Here is a 14,970-nt window from a genome sequence, read left to right as displayed (position 1 = left end):
CGGGTGCTGAGTCAATCGAAGAGGCATAATGCGCAAGTCGGGGATCGACCCAGTCCCACTCGACGTGCTGTCGATCCCGCTGCCACAACCCTCAGTCCGATTGGGGCTTAGACACGGAATGAACTCCCTATGCCTAATCCAACCCAAGAAACGGGCGTACGGGCGCTCAGCCGACTGGAGAGGCAGAATGCGCAAGCTGAAGATCGGCTTGGTCCCCCTACGTGCTACCAATCCTGTTGTCGCAACCCTCGATTCGGTCCGATCTTAGACTGGGAATGAACTCCGTATGCTTAGACTGGGGATGAACTCCGTATGCCTAAGTCAACCCACGAAACGAACGTGCGGGCGATCAGTCCGGTCCCCTTCTGCGTGCTGCCGATCCCGCTGTCAGTCCTGCTACCACAACCCTCGGTCCGGCTGGGGCTTAGACATGGAATGAACTTTGTATGCCTAAACCAACCCAAAAAATGAGCGTGTGGGAGCTCAACCGGCTAGAGAGGCAGAATGCGCAAGTCGGGGATCGACCCGATCCCCTCTTACGTACTGTCGATCCAGCTGCTGGCCCTGCTACCACAACCCTCGGCCTGGTTTGATCATAGACTGGGAATGAACTCCGTATGCTTAACATGGAATGAACTCTGTATGCCTAAGCCAACCGACGAAATAAGCGTACGGGCGCTCAGTCGACCGGAGAGGCAGAATGAACGAGTCGGGGATCGACCCGGTCCCCCCTGTGTGCTGTCGATCCTGCTACCGCAACCCATGGTCCGGTCTGATCTTAGTCTGGGAATGAACTCCGTATGCCTAAGTCAACCCACGAAACGAGCGTGCAGGCATTGAGCCAGCTGGAGAGGCATAATGCGCAAGTCGGGGATCGACCCGATCCTCCTTTGTGTGCTACCGGTCCTGCTACTACAACCTTCAGTCCGGCTGGGGCTTAGATGTGGAATGAACTCCCTATGGCTAAGCCAACCCACGAAATGGGCGTACAGGTGCTTAGTCGGTCGGAGAGGCAGAATGCGCAAGTTGGGAATCGACCTGATCCCCCCTACGTGCTGTCGATCCTGCTGTCGTAACCCTTGATCCGATCTGATCTTAGACTGGGAATGAACTCCATATGCTTAGACTAGGGATGAACTCTGTATGCCTAAGTCAACCCATGAAACGAGCATGCGGGTGCTCAGCCGACCAGAGAGGCAGGATGCATAAGTGGGGGATCAAACGGCTGGTAGGTGGGTTCAAGCACATCTTCATATTTCTACCATGCCAATGCCATTTTTATGGTTTGTAAATTCATACAATGGTCCCCTAAGCCTTCATGTGAAGTTTCATGGCAAGACGATCGGTTTTCTATTTTTCATGATTTTTGAAACTTTTTGCGGTTCAAGATTTTTTAAAATTTTTTTAGAAAGAGTTTTGTCCCCAAATTTGGTGGAGGTGATCCTTGTATTTTTTTTGGTAGTCAAAAAATAATTCAGCTAAAAACTCGAAGTGGAGAAGATTTTGTGATCGTTTGAAAAAAGTGTCCCCATTTTAGACACTTTAATGGCTATTGGCAGCAAACCTATAAAATCTCAAATGCTCTTTAAGGGGGCGTGAGGGATAGGGGGCCAATATAAGGGCCAAGTACCAGTGCCCATCGCACATCATGTGCGCACAACCCTCCAGCCCCCCCAATCGTCGGAACCCCCAATGCCGCCGGTTAGGCTCTCTGACGATGCTCCGATGATGGTGCCCTGGTCGAAAAAAATGTAGCACCAGCACATGTCCGAGCCAAGCATGTGCACCGTGGCTCAAAATCTTAGACTGGGAATGAACTCTGTATGCTTAGACTTGGAATGAACTCCGTATGCCTAAGCCAACCCATGAAATGAGCGTGTGGGCACTCAGCCGGCCGGAGAGGCAGATGCGCAAGCCGAGGATCAACTCGGTCCCCCCTGCGTGCTATCAATCCTGCTGTTGTAACCCTCGGTCCGATCTGATCTAAGACTGGGAATGAACTCCGTATGCATAAGTCAACCCACGAAACGAGCGTGCGAATGCTGAATCAGCCGAAGAGGTATAATACGCAAGCCAGGGATTAGCTCGATCCTCTTCTGTGCGCTGCCGGTCTCGCTGCCACAACCCTCGGTCCGGTCCCCCTACGTGCTACCAATCCTGCTGTTGGTCCGACTGCTGCAACCCTCATTCCGGTCTGATCTTAGATTGGGAATGAACTCCGTCTGCTTAGACATGGAATGAACTCCGTATGCCTAAGCCATCCCACGAAATGAGCGTGCGGGAGCTCAGCCGACCCGAGAGGCAAAATGCATAAGTCGGGGACCGACCCGGTCCCCCTACGAGCTGTCGGTCCTACTGCTGTAACCCTCGGTCTGATCTAATCTTAGACTAGCAATGAACTCCGTGTGCCTAGGTCAACCCACAAAATGAGCGTGCGAGCATTGAGCCGATCGGAGAGGCATAATGCGCAGGTCGAGGATCGTCCCGATCCCCCTCTGCATGCTACTGGTCTCCCTGCCACAACCGTTGGTACGACTAGGGCTTATACATGGAATGAACTCCGTATGCCTAAGCCAACCCACGAAACGGACGTACGGACGCTCAGCCGGTCGGAGAGGTAGAATGCGCAAGTCGGGGATCGATCCGGTCCCCCCTACGTGCTATCGATCCTGCTGTCGCAACCCTTGGTCCGGTCTGATCTTAGACTGGGAATGAACTCTGTATGCTTAGACTGGGGATGAACTTCGTACGCCTAAGTCAACCCACAAAACGAGCGTGCGAGCGTTCAGTCGACCAGAGCGGCAGGATGCGCAAGCCGGGGATCGAACGGGTGGTAGGTGGCTTCAAGCACATCTTCATGTTTCTGCTATGCCAATGCCATTTTTATGGCTTGTAAATTCATACAATGGTCCCCAAAGCCTTCATGTGAAGTTTTGTGGCATGACGACCCGTTTTCTATTTTTCATGATTTTTGAAACTTTTTCGGTTTAGGTTTTTTTAAAATTTTTTTAGAAGGATTTTTGTCCCCAAATTTGGTAGAGGTGATCCTTGTATTTTTGTTGGCATGCATAAAAAAATTCAGCTAAAAACTCAAAGTGGAGAAGATTTTGTGATCGTTTCAAAAAAGTGTCCCCATTTCAGACATTTTAATGGCTATTGGCAGCAAACCTATAAAATTTCAAATGCTCTTTAAGGGGGTCTGAGTTCTCAAGGTTTGATGAGGGATAGGGGGCCAATATAAGGGCCAAGTATCAGCACCCATCGCACATCACGTGCGCACACCCACCCGTCCCCCCAATCGTCGGAACCCTCAATGCAGTCAGTTAGGCTCTCCGGCAATGCTCCGACGATGGTGCCTCGAGCGAAAACAATGAGGCACCAGCACATGCTTGAGCCCAGTATGTGCACCGTGGCTCAAAATCTTAGACTGGGAATGAACTCTGTATGCTTAGACAAAGAATGAACTCCGTATGCCTAAGCTAACCCACGAAACGAGCGTGTGGGCACTTAGTCGGTCGGAGAGGCAGAATGTGCAAGCCAGGGATTGGCCCGGTCCCCCCTACATGCTGTCAATCCTGCTGCCGTAACCCTCAGTCTGATTTGATCTTAGACTGGGAATGAACTCCGTATGCATAAGTCAACCCATGAAACGAACGTGCGGGCGCTGAGCCGGTCGAAGAGGCATAATGCGCAAGCTAGGGATCGGCCCAATCCCCCTCCGCGTGCTGCCGGTCCCACTACCACAACCCTCAGTCCAGCTAGGGCTTAAAAATGGAATGAACTCCCTATACCTAAGCCAACCCACGAAATGGGCGTACGGGTGCTCAGCCGGCCAGAGAGGCAGAATGCACAAGCCGAGGATCGACCCAGTCCCCTTGCGTGCTGTTGATCCTACCGTCGCAACCCACGATCCGGTCTGATCTTAGACTAGGAATGAACTCCGTATACTTAGACTGGGGATGAACTCTATATGCCTAAGTCAACCCACGAAACAAGCGTGCGAGCGTTCAGTCGACCAGGGAGGCAGGATGCACAAGCCGAGGATCGAACGGGTGGTAGGTGGGTTTAAGCACATCTCCCTATTTCTGCCATGCCAATGCCATTTTTATGGCTTGTAAATTCATACAATGGTCCCCTAAGCCTTCAAGTGAAGTTTCAAGGCAAGACGACCCGTTTTCTATTTTTCATGATTTTTGAAACTTTTTACAGTTCGGGATTTTTTAAAATGTTTTAAAAAAGAGTTTTGTCCCCAAATTTGGTAGAGGTGATCCTTGTTTTTTTTTTGCATGCACAAAAAAATTCAGCTAAAAACTCGAAGTGGAGAAGATTTTGTGACCGTTTGAAAAAAATGTCCCCATTTCAGACACTTTAGTGGCTATTGGTAGCAAAGCTATAAAATCTTAAATGCTCTTTAAGGGGATGTGAGTTCTCGAGGTTTGATGAGGGATAGGGGCCCAATATAAGGGCCAAGTACCAGCACCCATCGCACATCATGTGCACACACCCCCAGCCCCCTAATCATCGGAACCCCCAATGCTGTCGGTTAGCCTCTCCGGCGATGCTTTGACGATGCTCCGGCGATGGTATCTCGGGTGAAAAAAATGCAGCACCAGCACATGCCCGAGCCCCGCATGTGCACCGTAGCTTAAAATCTTAGAATGTGAATGAACTCCGTATGCTTAGACATGGAATGAACTCTGTATGCCTAAGCCAACCCACGAAACGAGCGTACAGGCGCTCAACCGATCAGAGAGGTAGAATGCACAAGTCGGAGACCAGCCTTGTCCCCCCTTGCGTGCTGTCGATCCTATTGTCGCAACCCTCAGTCCGGTCTGATCTTAGACTGGAATGAACTCCGTATGCCTAAGTTAACCCATGAAACGAGCCTACAGGCGCTGAGCCGACCGGAGAGGCATAATGCGCAAGTCGAGGATCGACCTAGTCGCCCTCTGTGTGCTACCGATCCCGCTGCCATAACTTTCGGTCTGACTGGGGCTTAGACATGGAATGAACTCCCTATTCCTAAGCCAACCCATGAAACGGGTGTGCGGGCGCTCAACCGATCGGAGAGGCAGAATCCGTAAGTCGGGGATCGGCCCGGTACCCCTTACATGCTGTCGACCCTGCTACCGTAACCCTTGGTCCGGTTCGATCTCAGACTGGGAATGAACTTCGTATGCTTAGACTGGGGATTAACTCTGTATGCCTAAGTCAACCCGTGAAACAAGCGTGCGAGCACTCAACAGACCAGAGAGGCAGGATGCGCAAACCGGGGATCGAACGGGTGGTAGGTGGGTTCAAGCACATCTTCATATTTTTGCCATGCCAATGCCAATGCCATTTTTATGGCTTGTAAATTCATACAATGGTCCCCTAAGCCTTCATGTGAAGTTTCGTGGCAAGACGACCCGTTTTCTATTTTTCACGATTTTTGAAAATTTTTGCAGTTCTAGATATTTTAAAATTTTTTTAGAAAGAGTTTTGTCCCCAAAATTTATTAGAGATGATCCTTGTATTTTTTTTGGCATGCACAAAAAAATTCAGCTAAAAACTCGAAGTGGAGAAGATTTTGTGACCGTTTGAAAAAAGTGTCCCCATTTTAGACACTTTAATGGCTACTGGCAGCAAACCTATAAAATCTCAAATGCTTTTTAAGGGGGTGTGAGTTCTCGAGGTTTGATGAGGGATAGGGGGCCAATATAAGGGCCAAGTACCACCACCCATCGCACATCATGTGTGCACACCCCCCGGCCCCCCCAATCGCCCGAACCCCCAATGCCGTTGTTTAGGCTCTCCGACGACGCTCTGACGATGCTCCGACGGTGGTGCCCTGGGTGAAAAAAATGCAGCACCAGCACATGCCTGAGCCCAGCATGTGCACCGTGGCTCAAAATCTTAGACTGGAAATGAACTCCGTATGCTTAGACATGGAATGAACTTAGTATGCCTAAGCCAACCCATGAAATGAGCGTGCTGGCGCTCAGCCGATCGGAGAGGCAGAATGCGCAAGACGGGGATCACCCCGGTCCCCCCTTGTGAGCTGTCAATCCTGCTGTCGCAACCCTCGGTCCGGTCCGATCTGAGACTGGGAATGAACTCCGTATGCATAAGTCAACCCATGAAATGAGCGTGCGGGCGTTGAGCTGTCGAAAAGGCATAATGCGCAAGTCGGGGATCGACCCAGTCCCCCTCTGCGTGCTACCGATCCCGCTACCACAACCCTCTGTCCGACTGGGGCTCAGACATGGAATGAACTCCCTATGCCTAAGCCAACCCATGAAACGGGCATGCGGGCATTCAGCCGGCCGAAGAGGCAGAATACGCAAGTTAGGGATCGGCCCGGTCCCCCTTACGTGCTGGCGATCCTGCTACTGCAACCCTCGGTTTGGTCTGATCTTAGACTGGGAATGAACTCCGTATCTTAGATTGAGGATGAACTCCGTATGCCTAAGTCAACCCACAAAACGAGCCTGCGGGGCCAAAGAGGCATAATGCATAAGTCGGGGATCAGCCCGGTCCCCCTCTGTGTGCTGTTGATCCTGCTGTCGTAACCCTCGGTCCGATCCGATCTTAGACTGGGAATGAACTTCGTATGGCTAAGTCAACCCACGAAACGAGCGTACAGGCATTGAGCCTATCGGAGAGGCAGAATGTGCAAGCCGGGGATCGGCTCGGTCCCCCCTGCGTGCTGTCGATCCTGCTGCCGCAACCCTCAGTTTGGTCTGATCTTAGACTGGAAATAAACTCTGTATGCCTAAGTCAACCCACGAAACGAGCGTGCGGGCGCTCAGCCGACCAGAGAGGCAGGATGCGTAAGCCGAGGATCGAACGGGTGGTAGGTGGGTTCAAGCACATCTTCATATTTATGCCATGGCAATGCCATTTTTATGGCTTGTAAATTCATACAATGGTCCCCTAAGCCTTCATGTGAAGTTTCGTGGCAAGACGACCCGTTTTCTATTTTTCATGATTTTTGAAACATTTTGTGGTTCGGGATTTTTTAAAATTTTTTTAGAAAGATTTTTTTCCCCAAATTTGGTAGAGGTGATCCTTGTATTTTTTTTGGTATGCACAAAAAATTTCAGCTAAAAACTCAATGTGGAGAAGATTTTGTGACCGTTTGAAAAAAGTGTCCCCATTTCAGACACTTTAATTGCTACTGGCAGCAAACCTATAAAATCTCAAATGCTCTTTAAGGGGGTGTGAGTTCTCAAGGTTTGATGACGGATAGAGGGCCAAGTATCACACCCTGGGGGGCACGCCAGGCACATCAGGTGCACCAACAGGTGAGCCAGAGGTTGAGGCCCGCAGACCTGGCGTTCTGGTGGGTATCGACGCGCAAAGCCTAGCAAACGACTTCAGAACGCCCGCCCAACTTGCAGGCCAGCCTGTGAGACCAAGGCTTGGCATACAAGCTGCCCACCCCACATCCAAAAGGGCCCAAGGTGCTGGACACGCAAGGGAAGCTTCTAGAAGCAGGCAGGATCAGCAGTAGCATCCTGGCAGATTTGGTTGACCCTAAAAATCAGGAGTTAGCATCCTAATGGATTGTAATCTATATAATCCCATGATTTTAGCCTTTATTCTAGGGATATTGCCATTAAGAGTAAGCTGGAGCCTCAACTATAAATAGAGGGCTGCTCCTCCCTCATTTGTACACAATCAAACACTTCTGTTTCAGTGAATACAAGAGCATTTCTAGAATTCTACCTTCTTATCTTGTTTCTCTTTAACTTGCGTAATCAGCCCTTCCCGTTGTTCTAGTGGCTGTACCCTTGTGTTTTAGGCTGACTTAGGCATAAAGGAGGAGATTCCAAGCCTAAGGCCACATGGTTTCTGAGTCTAAGGTCAGAGCCCGTGATAGTTGGTATCAGAGCAAGCTCGATTCTGTGTGTTTGTGTTGTGCAGGTTAGAGGAGATGGCATCCCAAAGTGACGCTGCTAACCAACAACCAGAGGCCCAGGAGCATGGGCATGGAAGAGGGAGGAAAGCCAGTTCTAGAGATATTTGGTCTACCATGGACGGTAGGCTGGCCAAGGTGGAGGTGACCATGGACGACATGGGGGAGAAGCTTGAGGGGGTAGAGACTCACATTGCATCGCTAGACTCCATGGGGGAGGAGATCCAAAGTGAGCTGCAAGCTGCTCTCAACAAAGACTTGGATGTGTTCATCCAAAAGAATCAGACCTTGGAGGCTGAAGTGCTGACCTTGCGCGATGGCATGGAGGCCATGCACCAGCGGATGGAGGAGCTTACCAGTGAGCTCGTTGCTTGCAAGACTGCCATTGGGAATGGCATGTTTGCTGGAGTGTTCCAAGTCTAGATTGGATGTCCCCAAGCCTAAGGGGTCCAAGGGGACTAGGGTGGCCAAAGAAGTAGATAACTACCTTTGGGGTATGGAGCAGTACTTCCAGGCCATGGGCATGCAAGACAAGGCGATAAAGGTAAGCACCGCTGCTATGTATCTCACTGATGTAGCCTTATTGTGGTGGAGGTGCAGGTGTGATGATGTCAGGTGTGGGAGCGCCAAGATTGGAACCTGGGTAGAGTTCCAAAAGGAGTTCAGAGAATAATTTTACCTGGAGTATGCCGATGATGAGGTGCGGGCAAAGTTGCGCAGGTTGAGCCAGTAAGGGGACATAAGGGAGTATGTCCAGAAATTCTCTGAACTGATGCTACAAATCTCGGATCTTGACGAGAAGGATGCTTTATTTGCTTTCATGGATGGGCTGAAACCGTGGGTGAAGCATGAGCTACAAAGGAGAGGAGTTCATGACTTAGCTAAAGCCATGACTACTGCCGATGCCTTGATAGAGTTCAAGCCTCTGAACAAGTTCGAGTCTACCAAGCCTAAAGATAAGGGCTGGGATGATAGGGACCAAAAGAAGTAGTCCAAAGGGAAAGACCGTGACTAGGAGTCCAAGGATGGAGACCGAGACCATTCACCAAGGATGGCGAGAGGAAGCCACCAGCAGGCAAGTGGAAAGCAAAGGGGGATCGAGAGCCACTAGCATGCTACCTATGTGGAGGGAGCCACATAGCGTGCAATTGCCCGTAGAAGGGCAAGCTGGCTGCTGTAGACAAGGAGTTTGACAAGGAGCCAGAGTCAGGGGCAATAAAGCTTGGGTCATTAGTGCTCAATGCTATCCAGAGTAAAGGAAGCCGCAAGCCAAAGGGCTTGATGTTTACGGATCTAATGGTTACGAGTCAGAAGGTGAGCGCACTGGTGGACACAGGTGCCTCACATCTTTTTATTTCAAGTGATGGAACCTGAAAGCTCAGACTAAAGGTGCAGAAAGGGATTGGTACCATCAAAACGGTGAACTCCAAGGAAGTTCCAGCCATTGGAGTAGCGCGGGGAGTGGAGTTGCAACTTAGAGACTGGAAAGGCAAGGAGACCATTGAGGTAATACCCCTTGACGACTATGAGTTTGTGATTGGGTTGGATTTCCTTGTTTGGATTAAGGCCCTCCTTGTGCCTTTTGCTGATTGTGTTTGCATCTTGGATGCACGGTGCCAATGCCTAGTGTCATTGAGGAGAGGGTCTGGAGTTGGGTCGCGGGTGGTGTCAGCCATCCAATTTGCCAAGGCGATAAGCAGATAAGAAGACACCTTCTTGGCAGCCCTGAAATGTGATGAGCCAAGGGAGAAGGAGACCGAGTCACCTTTGAAGGTGCTAAAGGTGCTGAAGACCTGTAGTGATGTGATGCCCGCAAAGCTACCTAGCAAGTTACCACCTAAGAGGGAGGTGGACCATAAGATCGAGCTAGTGTCCGAGGCCAAGCCACCAGCTAGAGCCCCTTACCGAATGTCTCCACTAGAGTTGGAGGAGTTGAGGAAGCAGCTCAAAGAGTTAGTTGATGCTGGCTTCATCAGGCCATCGAAGGCACCCTATGGTGCACCGGTTCTATTTCAGTGCAAGCATGATGGGTCATTATGGCTGTGCATAGACTATCGAGCTTTGAACAAGTTGACCATCAAGAACAAGTACCCCATCCCACTCATTGTGAACTTGTTCGATCAACTTGGGAGTGCAAGGTGGTTCACCAAGTTGGATTTGAGGTTAGGCTACTATCAAGTCAGGATCGCGGAGGGAGATGAGCCAAAGATAGCATGTGTCACTCGGTATGGTTCGTATGAGTTCTTGGTGATGCCTTTCGGACTCATAAATGCCCCAACAACATTCTGCACCCTTATGAACAAGGTACTTTAGTCATTCCTTGATCGGTTTGTTGTGGTTTATTTGGATGACATTGTGATCTACAGCTAGACTTTAGGAGAGCATGTAGACCACTTGAGATAGGTGTTTGAGGTGTTACGGGCGCACAAGCTGTTTGTCAAGAGGGAGAAGTGCTCATTCGCCCAACAGGAGATCCCGTTCCTTAGCCACATAGTGGGAGGTGGCAGGATACGCATGGATGGAGGCAAGATACACGCCATCCTGGAGTGGCAACCGCCAGCCAAGGTCACTGAGTTGAGATCATTCCTTGGGCTGGTCAACTACTACAGGTGCTTCATCAAAGGTCACTCAGCAATAGCCACGCCATTGACTGACTTGCTCAAGAAAGGGAAAGCATGGGAGTGGAGCGCAGGGTGCCAAGAAGCCTTTGACAGGTTGAAGCGGGTTGTGACTGAGGAGCCAGTCTTGGCCTTGCCAGACCATGCCAAGCCGTATGAGGTGCATACAGATGCATCAGACTTTGCGATAAGGGGTGTGTTGATGTAAGAGGGGCGTCCAGTCGCGTTCGAGGTAGGAAGCTAAACGAGACTGAGTGCAAGTACACGGTCCAAGATAAGGAGATGACTGTAGTGGTGCACTGCTTGCGCACTTGGCACCATTACCTGTTGGGGTCGAGGTTCATGGTTAGGACAGACAATGTGGCAACTAGCTACTTCTAGACGTAAAAAAAGCTGCCCCCAAGCAGGCGAGATGGCAAGATTTTCTTACGGAATTTGATTTCCAGATGGAGTACAAGCTGGGGTAGGCGAACCTAGTGGTAGATGCCCTGAGCAGAAAGGCTAACCTTGCTACCATTAGCCAACCAGAGGGGTCACTGGTGCCGTGCATCAAGGAGGGACTTGCGCATGATCCTACAGCCAAGGCTTTGATGGAGTACACCCAGTAAGGTAAGAGTAGGCAGTTTTGGTTGCCGGATGGCTTGCTATACACTAGGGGCTGTAGACTATTTATGCCACAGCACGGGAAGCTCCGCAAGGAAGTTTTGCAAGAATGCCATGATTCAAGGTGGGTTAGACACCCCGGAGTGAGCTACACCTTGGTGCTGATCAAGGACCGGTACTACTGGCCATACATGAGGGATGATGTGGAGGCCTATGTGAAGACTTGTCTTGTGTGCCAACAGGACAAGATGGAGCTCAAAAAACCAGGCGGTCTCTTGGAGCCATTGCCAATGCCAGAGCGACCATGGGAGAGTGTTTCTCTAGACTTTATAGTCAGTCTACCCAAAGTAGAAGGGTTTAGAAGCATCATGGTAGTGCTGGACAGGTTTCACAAGTATGGAATCTTCATTCCAGCAACCAAAGAGTACCCAGTCGAAGAGGCAGCTCGATTGTTCCTGAGGAACATGGTTAAGTACTGGGGAGTGCCGAGGACCATACGGGCGTTTCACGAGTAGGTTCTGCATTGAGTTGTTTAAGCTATTGAGGTTAGACTTGAACTTTTCCACCAGCATGCATCCGCAGATCGATGGGCAGACAGAACAAGTGAATGGACTATTGGAGGTCTACCTCAGGCACTATGTGAGTGCCACACAAAGGGACTGGCCAAAGCTGCTAGATATTGCACAGTTTTCCTACAACTTGCAAAGGAACGAGGCAACGAACCAGAGCCCATTTGAGGTTGTGATAGGGTAACAACCACTAATACCTGGTTCGATTGCTGTAGGTTATACAGGGTCAAATCCAGCAGCATACAAGTTTGCCAAGGCATGGCAGGAGCAAACTGACTTGGCCAGAGTTTGTCTACACAAGGTGGCCAAGAGGTCAAAGAAGTGGGCAGACCAGAATAGGCGGGACGTGCAGTTCCAGGTTGGAAACTTGGTGTTGGTGAAGCTGCATCCCATTGTGCGCCACAGGGGGCTGCACAAAGGCCTAGTCCGGAGGTATGAGGGACCTTTCCGAGTAGTCAAGAGGGTAGGCAAGGTTGCCTACAAGCTGGATATGCCACCCAAGCCGAGGGTACACCAAGACTTGGTGCACTAAAAAGGACTTCCAGACAGTGAGGTGAGCTGGGAACCAGCAGATGACTTATGGCAGTTTAGGGACCAGATCAGGCAGTACCATACAGAAGACGCAATAAGGGCATTGTGCAATCAGGTGGGGGAGAATGTCATGCCCTAGGCGGGCGTGCCAGGAACATCAGGCGCACCAGCAGGTGAGCCAGAGGTTGAGGCCCATAGACCAGGCATGCTGGCAGGTATGTACACGCAAAGCCTAGCAAATGAGTTCAGAACACCCGTCCAACTTGCAGGCTAGCCCATGAGACCAAGGCTTGGCATACAAGCTACCCACACCACATCCAGAAGGGCCTCAGGTGCTGGACACGCAAGGGAAGCTTCTGGAAGCAGGCAGGATCAACAGTAGCATCCTGGCAGATTTGGTTGACCCTGAAAATCAAGAGTTAGCATCCTGATTGATAGTAATCTGTATAATCTCATGATTTTAGCCTCTATTCTAGGGATATTGCCATTAAGTGTAAGCTGGAGCCTCAACTATAAATAGAGGGCTGCTCCTCCCTCATTTGTACACCATCAAATACTTCTATTTCAGTGAATATAAGAGCATTTCCAGAATTCTACCTTCTTATCTGGTTTCTCTTTAGCTTGCGTAATCAGCCCTTCCCGTTGTTCTTGTGCCCGTACGCTTGTGTTTTAGGCTGACTTAGGCATAAAGGAGGAGATTCCAAGCCCAAGGCCGCACGGTTTCTGAGTCTAAGGTCGGAGCTCGTGACACAAGTACCAGCACCCGTCGCACATCATGCACGCACATCGTATGCCTCAGTCAACCCATGAAATGAGCGTGCGGGTGCTGAGCCGGCCAGAGAGGAATAATGCATAAGACGGGGATTGGTCTGATCCCCCTCTATGTGCTGCCAGTCCCGATGCCACAACCCTCAGTCCGGCTGGGGCTTAGACATGGAATGAACTCCGTATGCCTAAGCCAACCCACGAAATGAGCGTGAGGGTGCTCAGTCGGCCGGAGAGGCAGAATGTGCAAGCCGGGGATTGGCCCGGTCCCCCCTACGTGCTGTCGATCCTACTGCCACAACCCTCAGTTTGGTCTGATCTTAGACTGGGAATAAACTCCGTATGCCTAAGTCAACCCACGAAACGAGCGTGCGGGCGCTCAGCCGACTAGAGAGGCAGGATGCGCAAGCCGGGGATCGAACGGGTGGTAGGTGGGTTCAAGCACATATTCATATTTATGCCATGGCAATGCCATTTTTATGGCTTGTAAATTCATACAATGGTCCCCTAAGCCTTCATGCGAAGTTTCATGGCAAGACGACCTGTTTTCTATTTTTCATGATTTTTGAAACATTTTATGGTTCAGGATTTTTTAAAATTTTTTTAGAAAGAGTTTTGTCCCCAAATTTGGTAGAAGTGATCCTTGTATTTTTTTTGGTATGCATAAAAAAATTCAGCTAAAAACTCACAGTGGAGAAGATTTTGTGACCGTTTGAAAAAAGTGTCCCCATTTCAGACACTTTGACGGCTACTAGCAGCAAACCTATAAAATCTCAAATGCTCTTTAAGGGGGTGCGAGTTCTCAAGGTTTGATGAGGGATAGGGGGCCAATATAAGGGCCAAGTGTCACACCCTGGGGGGGCACGCCAGGCGCATCAGGCGCACCAGCAGGTGAGCCAGAGGTTGAGGCCCACAGACCAGGCGTGCTGGCGGGTATCGACGCGCAAAGCCTAGCAAACGACTTCAGAACGCCCGCCCAACTTGCAAGCCAGCCCGTGAGACCGAGGCCTGGCATACAAGCTGCCCACCCCACATCCAAAAGGGACCAAGGTGCTGGACACGCAAGGGAAGCTTCTAGAAGCAGGCAGGATCAGTAGCAGCATCCTGGCAGATTTGGTTGACCCTAAAAATCAGGTGAGCCAGAGGTTAGAACTCCGTATGCCTAAGTCAACCCACGAAATGAGCATGCGGGTGCTGAGCCGGCCAAAGAGGAATAATGCGCAAGACAGGGATTGGCCCGATCCCCCTCTACGTGCTGCCAGTCCCGATGCCACAACCCTCGGTCCGGCTGGGGCTTAGACATGGAATGAACTCCGTATGCCTAAGCCAACCCACGAAATGAGTGTGAGGGCGCTCAGTCGGCCGGAGAGGTAGAATGTGCAAGCCGGGGATTGGCCCGGTCCCCCCTGCGTGCTATCGATCTTGCTGCCGCAACCCTCAGTTTGGTCCGATCTTAGACTAGGAATAAACTCCGTATGCCTAAGTCAACCCACGAAACGAGCGTGCGGGCACTCAGTCGACCAGAGATGCAGGATGCGCAAGCCGAGGATCGAACGGGTGGTAGGTGGGTTCAAGCACATCTTCATATTTATGCCATGGCAATGCCATTTTTATGGCTTGTAAATTCATACAATGGTCCCCTAAGCCTTCATGTGAAGTTTCATGGCAAGACGACCCGTTTTCTATTTTTCACGTTTTTTGAAACATTTTGTGTTTCGGGATTTTTTAAAATTTTTTTAGAAAGAGTTTTGTCCCCAAATTTGGTAGAGGTGATCCTTGTATTTTTTTTGGTATGTACAACCCATGAAACGAGCATGCGGGAGCTCAGCCGGCCGGAGAGGTAGAATGCGCAAGCCAAGGATCAGCCAGGTCCCCCCTGCGTGCGATCGATCCTGCTACCGTAACCCTTGGTTCGGTGCGATCTTAGACTGGGAATGAACTCCGTATGCATAAGTCAACCCATGAAACAAGCGTGCGGGCGCTG

This window comes from Durio zibethinus, chromosome 4 (assembly GCF_047325235.1).
Source record: "Durio zibethinus cultivar Kanyao isolate XHJ-2024 chromosome 4, ASM4732523v1, whole genome shotgun sequence".
Classification (NCBI taxonomy): Eukaryota; Viridiplantae; Streptophyta; class Magnoliopsida; order Malvales; family Malvaceae; genus Durio; species Durio zibethinus.
Note: the sequence above shows the minus strand (reverse complement) of the source record.